Here is a 16,130-nt window from a genome sequence, read left to right on the forward strand (position 1 = left end):
TTTCGTGTAGACCTGCTTGTGTAGTGTTCACCAGAACTTTTAGAGGGAAATGGAGGCGTAAAGCGGCCAAGCAGCATGATAGGCTGAGACACACACGGACCGCTTGCATTGCCCTTGAGCTTGTCTGCTGTGCTTGCTTTGTCCGCAGTGGGTTATGGGGCAAAGGAGGAGAGGTATTGTGTGTAACCCAGGGGAAGTGCCATCAAGGAAGAGTTCGTGAAAGAGGACACGTGGGCCTCTCTGGTAGGGAGAACTGTCTGTTCAGAGGCCTAAGGAGGAAAGAACACAGCGTGTCTGGAGGATGGAGAGAGCTTGTACACAAGGGGATGGTGGGTAGACGGACTGGATATCCTCATTTGTCTGGGGCTGTCCTGATCTTTGCCTGTTGGCCCAGCTTAATTATAAATTGTCCCTTCTCCACTCTCAGACGATCCCAGTTAGTGTGATAAATTACATGGCCGCATAATTCTAGTGTGCTGGTAGGTAACAGGGAGAGGCAAGGAACGAGGCCAGGGAAGTAGGGGGAGATGCGCAAGCCTTCTGAAGCACCTTCACGAAGACTCGCTTTATCCTGAAGGATGTGTGGACCTGTAATACTTCATTAATTAGGAGGCAAGGCTGGAGCCAGCCAGACCTTCAGGATGCAGGGTTCGGGGTGGTGTATTGAAGGAGCTACTAAGGAAGTGTAACCCACCGGCTTTGTTACCCCCAGGCAATAAACAGGGCCAGTGGGGAGGAGCCCAGCCTCAGTGCCAGGCTCTCTGGGCTCCAATCCCAGGCCAGCCACTGTGTCAGACAACTTTCCATCGCTGTGATGAGGTACCCAGACGTGCCACTTGGGGGGAGGGAGAGTCTATTTGGGTTCACAATTTCACAATTCCAGTCCATGGTTGTTTGGCCTCTTGTTGTGGGACATGGGCCAGGCAGGGCATCGAGGCAGGGAGCCCATAGCAAGAGCAAAACCACCCAGAGGAGGTCTAGACGCCATCATCTGCAGGGCTTGGGAGTGGGTGGAATGGAAGGAGAGGAGCCCAGGGGAGCAGCACCCTTTGGGTGGAGCCAGGGGAAATCTGAGGCGACACTGGAAAGGAAAACCAGGAGAGGATTATTTCTCAGAAGCTAAGAAAGAATTGAATTTCATTGAGGGGAAGAGAAGGTTGTGAACAATGTCAGGTGCTTCAGAGAGGTTGGGCAGAGGTTGAAGAGCACCGGCCAGAGTTAGCCATGGAGGCCTTTGGTGAGCTTGGCAGTGTTTTACCATTGAAGACAAGGATTACGCTAAGAGTGGAAAGCGAGGCAGTGGAGGGGACACCTGTGGGCTATGTTTAAGAAGCTTGGCCACAGAGGAATGGGAGGCAACAACAGCCGAGGGGGGCAGTTTTGAGTATATTTGTCTTTAAGGATCCAGAGCCTGGGAGACAGTAGGAAGATGGAGAGGTTGTCAGAGACGTCGGGTGACAGGCATGCTGATAGAGGAGCAGAGTCCCTGAGGAGGCAGCAGGGACAGCACACTGTGTCCACAGCACTAACTCTGACAGCAGGAAGCCTGCTTTCCACCATAAGATGGAAAGGTATGAGTTGGGTAAGCGTGAGTGGAGGTGGAAAACTTGGTGAGCCGGGTGCGTGCAGAGCACGAGGGGCAGATGACCATCGCTTTCCCCAGAACAGCAGCGGCAGCGAAACCTGTCTGAACTGAAGGGATGAGAGAAAGAGCGCTTACGCAGAGGGCCTGGTGCCTGGAGGGCCGTGTGGAGAAGGAGTGCGGCGTGTCCTGTGAAGGTAGCTGGAGAAGATAGCCGGGGATCTGGGGGAAAGCCGCCATCAGGCCGGCCCGCCCGGAGGCTGCGGTCATTTGGGATGACGGCAGAATGTGGAGCACTGTGAAAGTCAGTGCCACAGTAGTCAGGGACCAGAACATAAGTGATAAATGACACAGACCACAAAGAGATTGGCAGGAGCATTATCTGGCATCACATAAGCAGGATATGTTTTTAAAATTTGACAGTAGAAGAATCATCTCGAAGTGGCGTCGGGTATCAAGGAGAGGAAACCCTGCCTCTTGGACAAGTGAGCAGCCGTCCTGCAGAGGCACGCAAGGACATGGTAGACGGAGGGCAGACTCCCCGTCCGGCATGCTCAGCCCGTTCTCTCGATGGATGCTGTGTTTGGTGGGTCACTCGCACGTGCTGAGGGACTGAGAAGGAAGGAGGGCCTTGCTCCATCCTTAGATCTCAAACTGTTTCCTGCTCTGGGCTTCCGCCTGTCCCTGAGATGTACTCAGCAGGCCTTTGCTGTGCGTGACCTCTCTCTTCTCCGGGACATATGGGGAACAGGAAGCGGGGAGAGGAGGAGAAGCCACACTTGCTTCGTTTTGGCGTGAGTCATAGTCCCAAAGAACATAAAACTGCCACCCACCCAGCTCCCTTCCCAGACCCCTTTTGTACCGGCATAAAACAACTGCTATATTGTCAGAAAGCACTTGGATTTTCAGTGCAGTAGTCCCTTCTTATCCATGTCCCCCACCCCTATCTGACAGTTTACTTCCTTACGGTTTCAGATACTCAGAATTACCCTTGGTCTGAAAATGTTACAGGGAAAATTCCAGAAGTACACAGTCCATTAATTTTAAGTTGTGTACCATCTGAATAGCACGCTGAAACCTCCTGCCGTGCCGCTCCGGCCCACTCAGAATGTGAATCATCCCTTCATCCACTGTGTCCGCGCTGTATACACCACCCACCCGTTAGTCGCTTAGTTGTCATCCATCTCAGTCATTGGAGCAGCTGCCACAGTGTCGCAGTGCTTGAGTTCAAGGAACCCTTATTTGACTCAGTAGTGGCCCCAAAGCCCAGGTAGTAATGATGCAAAGGGTGCTCCAGGGTATATATACACAGGGCATATAGAAAAAATTATAGCACATGTAAGGTTTGTACTGTCCGCGGTTTCAGGTGTCTACTAAAAGTTCTGGAATATATTCCCCACAGATGAGATCTACTTTCTCCTAAATGACATCACATGGCCAGAGGAACCAGTGATAATAGTGGAAACTCAAATTTGAGAGATTTAGAATTTTATAACCGTAGTTCTAATTCTTTTTTAATGTATTTAGTACAGAGAATACAGGATCTTACTACACAGATCAGATTCGTAGTGATCCTCCTGTTTTCAGCCCCCCAAGCACTGGGATTACAAATGCGCACTACCATACCCAGTCTCAATCGCAGTCTTAGTGTGCCTCCAGGGGCGGAGCCAGCATGGCACACCAGGGATCGAACCCCAGTCCCTGCACCTGCCTAAGCAGGCACTATAGTTCACTGAACTATCTGGGCAGTCCTCATAGTTTTAATTCTTGATTGGGCTAATTTCGTCCCTTTCGCTATCTTCTTCCTCATTTCCCAGCGTGGCACCAGTGGCTTCACTAGAGAACCCTGAAATGTGGGAATAAGGAGCATTATGGGCTCCCAGTCCAAATCAAAACAAGACATCCACAGAGCACCACAGCTTGATGATTCCCGCAGGCTTCCATCAAGGGAGCAGAAACAGACAGGCTTTATTTTTAGCTCCCCTGTAGGCACCTGGGCTCTGCCCCACTTTCTGAAAACACCGAGCTTGGGGTCCACACCATCTGGCCCTAGTTGAGAGCCCAGGCTTTGCCTTCTCTCACCATGCATAAGAAAAGCCAGCAGAGGGCTGGGGCGATAGCTTGGTGGTCTATGCACATGCCTGGCAAGCACAAGAGCCCAGTTCAATCCCCGGTACTGCACGCCATGCCAGCCAACAAAATCGGGCATGGTGGTGCATGCCTGTAATCCCAGCACTGGGCAGGCTGAGACAGGAGGATCACTACAAGTCTAAACTCTGTAACAAGACCTGTACCAAATAAATAAAACATAGAAAAGAAAGAAAGAAAGAAAGAAAGAAAGAAAGAAAGAAAGAAAGAAAGAAAGAAAGAAAGAAAGAAAGAAAAGCCAGCAGAATACAACATTTTCGTGTCCATGTTTTCCAGCCAGGAAATTCATATGTGATTCTCTAGTGGGACTGGTATCTACTGGAACTCACTGGCAGCTCTATACCCATGACTCCACCTCTGGAGGGAGCCCCAGTACCCTCGCTATGAGACCCTCAAACTGCAAGTGCTCTTCTGACTTCACAATTCCCAGCTAACAATTTTATGAGCTCAGCCTGAGTTTCCCTATAAGCCTGGGAACAGAGTCTAGCTCTCAGAGGGTAAAGGACAATGAAAACAATAAAGCAGGCCCCAGGTGAGCTCAAGTGAGACCACCCAATACAGAGCATCATTCATTCATTCATTCACTCATTCATTCAGTAAAGGGCAGGACTTTGCCATGGATGCCAGAAATGGTCACAGCTTCACCTTTGCCCTCTAGATGCTGTGTGGATTGTTCTCTGTCGCAGCCCTGATCACAGGGAACTGCTGCGCTCCAAAGACCAAAAGCAGAGAAGGTGGGGAATGGGGCTGCATTAGCTGAGCTTTCTTCTTCTTCTGCCTCATCCAGGGATTTCTAGTTTCCCCCACGCTTTCTCTTCTCCTTTGGCTTGTCTTGTTGTCAGCTCATATGTACAGCTGACCCTGGAGGGCACCTGACTTCCAGGCATTGTCCTGCAGACGGAAGTTGGGCTCGCTCACCTTCATAGAGGGCCACAGCATTAATCCAGTAGTAATGAGGCCTTTGCCTAATTAGACAAGCGCAGAGCTCATTCTGCTAAAAGCAGAAGAGCTAATAAATTTTTTACTCCGTCTACTAATAATTTTCTCCCTTAAAAGGTAGAACTGACAAATAGGGGAACTGAGTCTAGACTTCACTGTGACCCACAGAGAAAAATGACATTGGGATGAGGAATGGGGGTGCGGCAAGGGCAAGGGCCCTGGCTGTTCTGTTTACTGCAGTGTCCGCCCTACCTGGAATGGTGTCTGGCCTGGCTGGAAACCTGCAGGGGCAGCCACATGTCTTGGCATGACACATGGGCAGAGCAGGCGTTTCTAGGCATCCTGAGACATGAGCTGGGCCTGCCTTGCAAAAGGAGAACCTGGACAGTGCTGCTGGGCAGGCAGTCCTCTGCCGTGCACGGGCCCACAAAGCATGGCTGCGGAGGCAAGAGAGCATAGGACTGCCGTGCCTACTTCCCAGTCACAAACTGGCCCTACTGGAGAAGAAAAAGATGGTGAAAGAAAGACATACATCTCTGAATGGGAAAGAGGGGAGTGGATAATAGAGCACTTTAAGAATCTAATGAAACTACTGATGTCCCAGAAAAAAAAAAAATTCATGTGTACAGTGCTCTGTGTATGACTTTAGGAGGGATGAGTGATAGTATGCTGATGTAAAGGAGCTAGTGACATCTAAAGAATGCTTCTGGAGTTGGAAAGAGTATAGGACCCATATGAGATAGGAGGGAACCAAAACAGAGAAGAGGTACCAGAGGGCACCACCCTCTGCAAGTGTCCCCCAGATTATATGCTGAAACCTTGTCCGTGATGCTATAGTATTAGGAGGCAGGAGCTTGGGAGGTGATCAGGTTGTGAGTGCTGCCCTCGCCGATGAGATTAGTGACCTATTAAGAAGGCCCGAAGGCCCCGCCGTCATGTGAGGGCGCAGCAAGCAGACCTTGTCTATGTGCAGTCAGATACCAAATCTGCGAGAACTCTGATCTTGAACTTGCCAGCCTCCAGAACAATGAGACATTATTCTTTGTTGTTGCTTTTAGGCCATTCCATTGATAATGTTTGTTGTAGAAGCCCAAATAGACTCAGGCACTGGAATAAACCATTTTTAAAAAATGACTTCAGACAACAAAATAAGTGTTATTGCTAAGAGCACGGATCTAGTTTGAATCTCAGCTTTGCCACTTTCACCTTGTCAAGCCTATTTCCTTATCTATAAAACAGGAATGATATCTATTCCCAAAGGGGTGCTATAAAAACTAAGCAGAATAATGCCTTGCAAGTGCTTGCTCTCAAGCCTGGCACATTTGCTTCAACACATTTTAGCCATCACTACTGTCATTTTTATCCCTATTCCCTGCTTGTAATGCCTTTACTCTCCTCTTCTGGCTGTCAGACCCTTCAATAAAGGTTAGCTTTTAGAGGTTTTGTTATTTTGAAGTGATGCCTAAAGCAGGAAAATGCAAAAGGTGAAGATCTTCTCCTTAGGAAAGATAATGTCATCTTAGTTTATTCAAAAGAAATATCAAAAGGGGGTGAGGAGTTAGGATAGCTCTTGAAGGCCAGGGCAGGAATGCAACACATACACTTCTGTGGGGAACTGTGGCTCTGGAGGAGAATGAAAAAAAAAAAAAAACAAAGCACCCACCTCGTGTGCTGCTTTTATCTTCTTCAGCAAAAGAAACAACTTTTGGTCTGATACATAAATGGACCTGTTACCCATAAATACATTTGGTTGCAGACCTAAATGGTTGATGTCTTGGGACTGAAAGAATCTGTAGGTTTAATAGCTGAAGTATTGCTGGTCATTGTTGAGAAACATAAGGAATACAGGAGAGGTGCAAAGACCGGAAATGTCATCATTTTCCAAAATCAAGGCTCTAGAAGGTCTTGCCTGATCAGACTGATGAAATTCTTAAAAGATAAGAATAGGAAATAGAATGTGCTTGCTTAGAGGATAAAGAAGGGACGCAGAGTGAACAGGACATCACTAAAAACAAATCATGCAAATTTAAAAGGATTCCCTTTTAGTAGGGTGTTTTCTTCTAGAATGTCAAGGGAATATAATTGATGCACACTTTGACTTCAGAAAAACAATTAATGAAATCATTCCTTATACCTTGTGGATACAGTAGAAAAATGAGATCTGCAAAATAGTAAAGTCATAACTCCAATAATGTCCCTCAGAAATACCAGTTGTTCTCCCCAGTTGTCAAAAAAATCTCTTAATAACCTTATTGGGGCTGGAGAGATGGCTCAGTGGTCTAAAGCACCTACTTAGAACAAGCTTAGCAAAGCATCAGGGACCGCGGTTCAATCCCCCAGCACCATATGCCAGCCAGCCCTGCCCCCTGGTGGGCTGAGCTGGTCTCTCTCTCTCTCTCTCTCTCTCTCTCTCTCTCTCTCTCTCTCTCTCTCTCTCTCTCTCAAATAAATAAATAAATAAGCTTTAAAAAAAAATCTCTTAATAGGAAGTCTGTGCACAAGTCCCCATGTTTTACTTTGTCCAGTGTATTTGTAAGTGACAAAGTTGAAGACAAGGGCCAGGGAGATAGCTCAGCTCCCCCAGTCAGTGGGCAGCACGGGCCCAGCAGGCAGGGCAGATCCTCAGAGGAAGCCGCTTTTCAAAAGGACGTCAGTATTGCAGAGAGGCGCACCAGAAGTGGGCCCGCTGGGGATCATAGTGTTCACCCGGGAGAGTAGGCTGGACTGGAGGGACTATTGCTTCACTGTGTAGGTCAGCACTCAGAGATGACCAGCTCAGTCACTGATTTGCTGAAATCCTAAGCACATCTCTAAGCCTGTTTAGACCTTTGCCTCCCAATATTCAGATACAGACAAGAGCACCTTTCAGTCAATTTTTGCAAATTGACTAAGAGGACGAAAGAGTTAATAAATATTGCAGACAACTGACAGCAACTATAGTTAACAGAGTGTGTTGTTACTGCAACTATCTTAAATGTGAATTTCCTTTTGTTCTTGGGGTGGGAAGAATACAAGAAGTTGTCATTGGAAATGGCTACTTTTTTAAACCGCAGGGCCAGCAAGGGCAGCTCAGGGGTGAAGTGTGGCATCATGTGCTCAAAAAGAAGTATGGTTGGGGAGAAGGTACCAGTGGTTGCATCAGAAGTAAGACTTGGTTAATTTAGCCATCCTTTGTGAGCCTCTGTTCCCTCATCTCCAAACTCAGCCTTGAATGCTTGCTGGGGGATCGTATGTATGATCTCAGCACATGCGGGAGCCCTGAGAGGTGGTCCCTGTAGTAATCTGCCCCTCTCATAGCAGTGGAGACTTGGTGAGGTTCTGGGAGGCTTGTCACATGAAATGGTTGCAGCCCTGGGGGACAGAGGACAAAAAGCCTACCCTCCTACCCAACTAGAGACAAACCTAGAAGGCACAGTGGAGAAAGCAAGACTAAGAGTCCAAATCAACAGAATACAGACTGAGTAGAGTACAGACACTTTCAAAAACACTCTCTGTTGAGCTCTTACCCGTAGAGAAGGTTCTGGGTAAAATCTGAGCCCAGAGGGACAAGAATTGGGCTGGTGAGAGAGACAGTGTCCTAGTCGCTGTCTTGTCACTGGACAAAATGGCTAACAACCACAACTGAAAGGTGAAGAGGTTAATTTTGGCTCATACTTTTAACCCCTGGTCCCTGACTCCAAGGCAGAAGAGAAAAATGTAGGGGTGTGGTGATGGGCAATTTTCTCAGTAATTGTAGCCAAAATGTAGACAGAGAAGGAAGGAGCCAGGGTCAAGATTGGACCCTTCCAGGCTCTCCCACAGTGACCCACCTCCAGGCAAGCTCCACCTCCTAGTGGGATATTCAGCTGCAGAACTCATTAGTGGATGAATCCCCAATGACTGCCGTGCTCCCCTGAGCCAATGCCTTCCAAGCAAACGGGAAGTGGGGAGGTCATTCTACATTAAAACCATAAGAGGTAGGGATTGTTGCAAAATTCCCCAGTGTTGAAGAAACTGTGAGAAACTCTGAGAGGGCAAGGGACCCAAATCAGCAGTGTCAGTCCCAGAGGCAGCACAATGACAGAAACATCCAGGTTGGTCCTGTGGGATTCATGTGGACCTGTCACATTACCTTGAGTGATGTGAAGTCTCTTGTCCAGCATCCAGCCATGTGAACATCAACATCATTCAGAGCCTAAAGCTACACAGTTTATGCCAAAGTCCCCATACCCCTGAGATTTCAAAGGATGCTAACACATGCCTTTGGAGAGTAAAACAATACCAGTGTATTCAAAATTTTACAGTCTGGAGATACAATAGACAGTAACAGATGGATCTAGATTTACATAAAATGATAGACACTGATTTTCTGAATGTGTGTGGATAAAATCAACAACTAAAATGGATCCCCCGCCCACCCAGCCATCCCAAGTAGCAGAGGCTCTAAGTGGAGATGCACAGAGATGGAATGCAGTTTCCAGAGGTCAGGGTTAAACTCTCATTAGGTTTGCCCAGTTCCCTCCAGATCCCCTGCCAGCATGGGCTCTTTCTCTGCAGGTTGCTTTAGAGGATAATCAGCTTAGACTTTCTGAGAGAAGCAGCTCTGGGCTTAACTCTTAGGTGGACCAAGTGCTCCAAGTCACAGGGTCCCGGGTGCTGCCAGGGCCCCGGGCAGTCTGAGCCCACCCATCAGTGGACGCAGGGGGTTGGTTAATCTGCACTCAGGTCAGGGTTCTGCATTTTAAGAAGGAAAATGACATGTTGAAGCATGTTCACAGATGAACAGTCTGGTTTGTGGGGCCCCTGACCAGGTTGTGCTGGGAAAGTTGAGGAGCAACTTCTTGTTTTCTTCAACTGTCTTCAGGGCTGCCACATGAACTTTCCTGTTTATTCTCAGTGTCCTCAGGCACATGAGGAAAGGGATGCAGATCTGGGCTTAGTTCTAAGAAAAACTCACAGTTGTGTCTCTGACCATTGGGTCACATGGAGAAGTGATGATGGTAGGTCTTTCTTGTTATAAGGGTGAGAAATTAGATGACCTCCTGGGGAGATTAAAGTAGATAGTTTCCAGTTTAGACAATAGATTGGATTAGGATATGCCTAAATTCCTTTCCATGTTTTAGATTATGTTATGTTCACAGTAAATAGAACAGAAACTAAGGATTACAGTTTAAGTAGAAAGAACTATTATGAATATGAACCATTGAGAGAGATTTCATAAGTTTGGTAAGTCCTGGGTTGGTTTTTAGGGTGCTTGTGTTTTGTTTTTCAAGTTTAGAATCAGTAGAAATATGAATCTAAGTCCCAGGTGAGACTCAGCTTCTGCTTTGGTGTTTAAAGATGCCTAGGGGGCCAGGGAGATGGCTCAGTAGAATAAGCAATTGCCTGGCAAGTGCAAGGGCCTGAGTTCAATCCCAGGTTCCACCAAAAAAAAATTGAATATTAATATGCTGAGCTGTAAAAGGCTCAAGTCAACAACTTCAGACATTGCCAGTCTTACAGAAAACCCACTACTATTATGGACTACTGGACTATATTAGAATATTTTGCTGAATTCATGCACCTACACTATTTAAATGACCCCAATGGAATACCTTTCTCTGACAAAACTAAACAAAAAAGGGGGATACAAATGAACAACCATTTGGTATCTGTATATTCAAAATAGTTAGGAAGATATACAACTGCATTCTCTTAATTCCCTGAATAGAGAGGTTTGTTCTAATAGTGTCTGTGGACAGGATATCATGCCTGCATCTTATACAATGAATAACCACTAAGACAACAATATGCAATGAATTAATTATTGAAACTGTGCTAGTAATTGGTTTTGAAACTGTCTCATTGCTATTTGTTTCCCAATAAAATTATTTAGAAGAATAAAATAAAATAAAGATGCCTACCCTAATAAGAAAACTCCCTCCAAATTTCAGCAGACATTGTAGCTTCTTCGATTTCATGGACCTTACCCTCTTTGCCCGCTTTGAGATGATCATAGGCGCAGGGAGTGAGAGGGCTGCCTTAGTTGCTTTTCTCATTGCTGAGACAAAAATACCCAACACCCAGAGTTAAAAGAGGAAAGGTTTATTGTATACAGCTCACAGCATTTATAGAGGTTTCAGTTCACAGTTGGCTCGTCCAAGGCAGCCGGGCATCACAAAGGAGAAACAATTGATGGTGGGCAGAAGACAGCGAAGCAGTCAAGTAGCAAGTGATGACAGCAGCCCCCTCTGTGCCCCTTACAGTCTATCCAGGCTACATGCCCAGGTTGGGCCTTCCCATTATCCACACCCCACACTGTTCCAAACCAGTCAGTGGAGTAATTTAGCAATCACACATTCCTGACTCCAGCATCACGCAGTGCATCCCAGCATCGCACGCTCTAGATCCAGCCACCTATGATGGCCTGAGGCTTGGAGGCCTGTAGACACAGCCATAACAACATCTAACCCCTCCACAGGTCAAATCATGAGCCTGATCCCATCCTAAGTGACAGCATAGATTTGTAGAATTGGACCCACCCAAGCGGCCACTTAAAGTGGCTTAGAGTCCCACTTTGAGTTTTTCAAGGATGCATCCATGTCTGATGTGGTGACTGATCTTCCTCTGCTCTTGGCCTGTGGGTTCTGCACTTTTCATCTACTCTGAACAATCAGTGTGGCTCCCACAATAAGCCCTCCTCAGTGCCCCTACTTGGTGGGTTTTCTTTACTCTCTTTTTTCAGTTTCTTTAGTTAGATTGTTTTTATTTAAGAGGTTTTTGACTGCTACTTCCCACCACTATCTTCCCTGAATATCAGCTTAGTACACTATTTATTAGTTGTGTGTGGGGGGAGGTAGTCTCAGATTGAGAAACTGATAAAGGAAGTAATATTGAGAGACTGGTACAGGCAGCAGAAGGCGGAATAATGGCACCAGAACTCAGCCATTATAAGTTAGACAGACTTCTCCTTAATTTGTTCTTCTTGTCCAACAGATTTGCATTGGCTCCCTGTTCTTTCCCTGACCTTCCTGAACTTCTTATTTTGAACACGATGCCTAAGGAATGGAGGCCTTGTTATCAGCTTGAAGTATAATTTCCAGCAAGTCACCTTTCCTTTCTGGGCCTCCGGCTCCTTGTCACTGAGCCTTCAACTGCCCCTTTGGGCCACACTGGGAAAGGCCATTCATTAAGGATACACTGAGCAGTGACAAAATAGTGCAAAGGGTCTAGGCTGCTTGCAAGCAAGAGAAAGGCCTATACTAATCATGCCAGAGTCTTAGAGGTTTCAAGCATCTGTCAAAATTCAAGCATAAACTGGGCACTGTAATTGGGCCCTTAGTATCTCCAGCAAGTTTTCTTGACACCTCTGCAGAGCAGTGGATGGATTAGACATGGTGTCAGGCCATGAGCCTGTTAGCGTGCAAAGCAGAGAGGTGCCAGAACTGGCAAAAAGCAAAGCCTCCAGCTCTTCGCAATCTCCATAAAAACAAGTGAATGAGGATGCTCGGCTGTCACTGGGAATCAGGGACCAAGGCCAGTTTGGCAGCACTGCCGTGAATGGTCCTACCGTCTTCCTGGCTGTCTTCTTGCCTCCCACCTTCCCCTGAAACTTTAATTATCTCTTGGACACTGTAGAATGTCTGCTTACTGATGGTAAGGAGAAGGAAAAGGAGAGATGGCTCCAGAGAAATGCAGAAGCCCATCAACCTTCTTGGCGACCATGGAGGACAGAGTGGCTGTATAGTTATAAAGATATCTTGGTGGGAAGATTACAAAAGATTTATTTTGTCCACTAAAACTATACCACCCTCCAGCCTCTAGATCGCCAACACATTTGTCTCTCTGCCACTATATTCTGGGACTATGCAGGGATTCTCCATCTGATGAAGCTCTGGGTTTCCAGATGGAGCTGTTGTTGGTGTAGTAAAAGCAGGACCCCCAGCCTCCTCCAGGTTCACCTTGGCCTGCTCTGCTCTCGGGGGTAGTTCCAGCTGCCACACCCATGAGGGAAGGCAGTAGGGTTGGAGATCTCTTCAGAAAAGGGGAAAGAGTGTGAGAGAATGGAGAAATATATGGGTGAAAATTATAGAAGAGATAACTGGATAGTTGCATTAATGTTCATTAAATATAACTTTGCTTATGAAAATCCTCCTCGAAAGCATCTTTGGAACTTAGAAAGCATTTCCAAAAAAGGACAAAAGAAGAAATGCCAGGTCTGGTCTACATTGTCACTCAGCCTAACAGGTTTGTCTCAGAGTTCCAAGCCACGGGCTCTTCCTCTTTGGGTCTACTGGTATATCCGCCCATGCTGGGACTGCATGTACCTGTGAACGAGGCCTTATCATTACTGACACAGCATGACGAAGGCCGAGTGGGATGCATCTGGGCCTTTGCTCCCCTGGGCGTTCTCTGAGTAGAGGGAGGCCTGTGATATGGGGATGAGGGCGGGAGGCAAGTGTGGAGGCTAACCCAGCTAGAACTGCAGTGAGATGGCTGGGGGTGGAGCTCGGGGTAGAGCACTTGCCCAGGCAGGGGCCCAGATTTTATCTCCAGCACTACTGAATAAACAAGCAGTTAAATAAGTAAGTAAGTAGAATTGTGGTGGGAGGAATAAAGCGCACCGCGCTGGGGGTCTCTGTTCAGGGCTTGTCTGCAGAACTCGGCACAGCTTTCTGATTGTTTGGCCACAGAAAGAAGAGGCTCATCTGTGCACTCTGGGAAATTAGAGCCTGTGGAAGGAGAAACCCTACCATCTCATTGGCTCCTGCCCTGGCTGCAGGCGGCTCCTGGGGACAGCCTTAAAGGCACATCTCCCTGGGTCCTGTAAATCAGGCTCCCTATAGGGCAGGTGGGACCTGAAAAGCTTTCGTGTTCTGTGGTCTTCTCCTGGGACACATGGAGCCAGCCCAGCACAGGTCTGTGCTTCCATGCTCCGGAGGAAACCCTGGGAGCCAGGAACTTGGAGGAGGCCTCTCAGTAGGTGAGAACTGAGTTGTAGCTTGAAGGGAAAACAGGAGTGGGAAGGTAAGAAAACAGCACTCTATTCCCAAAATTTAAAAGAAAGAAAGAAAGAAAGAAAGAAAGAAAGAAAGAAAGAAAGAAAGAAAGAAAGAAAGAGTGGCATTGCTTTCTATTTTTGAAAATCCCCTTTCCAAGGGACAACAACCTGTTCCTGCCACCCTGCCTCAAGTGCAACATGTCTAAAAGCGGATTTGTTGTCTTCTCCCCACCCTTGAAGACCATTCCTCATCCCACTTCAAGACCAGTCCCCATGCTGCGCTAGAGCCTGAAGCCTGCAGTGAGCCGGCTGCTCCCCTTGGGCAGCACTTCCAGGGCTCCGCGACCAGCCGGCTCACCTCTCACATCCCCGTCACCCCTCACATCCCTGACACCCCTCAGCGGCTGTTTCCCTCTCCCACCCTGCTCTCTTCCTTCTCCATTCTCATCAGCAACACGTCTACCTAGCCAGTCCCGCCCATTCTCCAGGGCCCGCACGAGCATCCTCCTCCACTTGAGTGTCTCCTTTCCCACGTGCCGTCTGACGCTCTGGCTCATCTTCTTTCGTGTGCAGCCTGTTTGCCATAACGCTGCCCCATGCGCATACCGCACTGCTCTGTAACCATTTATTCGCCTGACTTTCTCCTTTTCTCTGTGGAAGCCACGGGACAGCAGAAAATATGTTGAATTGTCTTTGTAGCCCTGCTATCTTGAATGAATGCTAACACTACAAACAAATGGATTTGAGGAGAGAGGAGGAAAGCCACGACCAAAGCCAGGAAAGCCGATCAGCCTCCTCAGTCCACCTAGCATCAGGGCCAAAGGGAATGCAAGTCAAGAGGTGAGCAAGGCCACAGAGCGCTGTGCCCATCCCAATGCTAAAGGCAGACAGAAAGAACAGCGTCTCAGTTCCAAGGGCCTCCCATGGCTTATGGGGCAAAGGCAGTCGATAACAGCAAGGAGTGAAGTGTCCTGTCTGAATGAGAGGACAGAGCTGAGTGGAGACTTGGGTGGGCTTTCTCTACACCCCACATTGCACATGCGATGCTTAAATGTGTTCTCCAAAAATTCACGTGTTGGAAAGTTGATCCCCAGACTCATGTGTCAATGGTATTTTCAGGTAAGACCCTTCTAGACAATTAGGATCAGATGGCTCCTAAGGGTCAGCGCCCCATGATACCCTTCGAGGCTTTAGAAGAAGAGGAAGAGTGACCTGAGCTCTGTCTCACATATGATTTCTTTGCCATGCTATTAGGTTAGCAAGAAGGTCCTAACCAGGTATTGGCACCTTGAGAGTGGGCTTCCCAGCCCTCAGAAGTGGAAGAAACAGATTCCTTTTCTGTGTAAATCACCCAGCCTGCAGTGCTGTTGGAGCAACTAATGACCCCAGGCTTGTGATGCATAATGCATCCCAGAGCTCACCTGGGAAGACAGGTCTTGCTCAGAGGAGGCCACATGTGCTCTACGGACTGCTGGATCTTCTCCAGTGCAGTGCCCCAGAGCCTTCCAACCGGAAGAGCTTGTCAAAGCAGCAGCTGGCAGCACCTGAGGCTCCCAGATGGCATTTGCTTGGGGACAGAGAAGGAGCTGGCCTCTCCAGAGCAGGAGGCTCACATTGGTGACTAATAGGAGATGGAGCTGAATAGTATAAATATACTCTTTTGTCTCTTCAAACAAGGGAAGTAGCAAGCTAAAAAATGAGACAGAAGCCCATAAAGTGAGACAATTATTATGAGACAGCCGCAGGTAGACAGAAGTAAGAACAAGGTCCTGTCTCTGTTCACAAAGCCATAGGGAAACTGTAGAAATGCCAAGCAGTGGGAGGAGAGAAAGAAGCCTTTGTCAGATCTTGCTGCCAGCACCTAGCGAGCACCCGGGGGTGTAGATGGATCCATGACCACTGGGGAGCCTGCTTTCCACGCCTGGATGGGCCCCATCATCAGTGCGCTGCTTGGGGCTCAGGAGGAGCAGAAGGCAGCTGCCTCCCCTCTGCCCCTGTCCAGAAATCCATAGTAGGCATTAAATTTCATTCATGGGGTCGGGGGAGCAGAATGGAACAGCTTGCAAAGTGCACTGTATTTCCTTGTTCTCTCCCCTACAGTTCTAAAGAAAAGATGGCAGGTCCCCGCTGGGTCCCGCGGGGCCCCATTTCATCTTCCTCTGCTCAGTCTTAACTCACTATGGGGGGTTGGGAGGTACTAGAGCAGGAGAGAGGAGCTTGATGGCGCCGACATCTCTCGCCTGAGGAAGAGCAGAGGGGAGTGGAGACCATGTACAGGTTGGAGTCTCAAAGGCTCTGCCTCTGTCAGCCTCAATTTCCTCATGTAACAAATAATATATAGCATATAATGGACATAATGGATACCAAGCTCATACGATTATTGTAAGAAGTGCTGACAGTAACACATGTACGTTCCTTGGCATTTACTTAGTGTGCTCTCCAATTTGACTGTTGCCACTGTGACTTCTTTCCCCCCTGCTGCCATATTGGCCTTGGGAAGCC

The 16,130-nt window shown here is 47.8% G+C and overlaps 1 protein-coding gene across 2 annotated transcripts in view; it reads left to right on the top strand.

Annotated features, from left to right (window-relative positions):
- Positions 1-16,130, top strand: part of Kcnd3 (potassium voltage-gated channel subfamily D member 3) — a 209,625-nt gene that overhangs the window by 135,242 nt on the left and 58,253 nt on the right. The window lies entirely within an intron of this gene.

The sequence above is a fragment of the Octodon degus genome, unplaced genomic scaffold, assembly GCF_000260255.1.
Source record: "Octodon degus isolate 3935 unplaced genomic scaffold, OctDeg1.0 scaffold00140, whole genome shotgun sequence".
Taxonomy (NCBI): Eukaryota; Metazoa; Chordata; class Mammalia; order Rodentia; family Octodontidae; genus Octodon; species Octodon degus.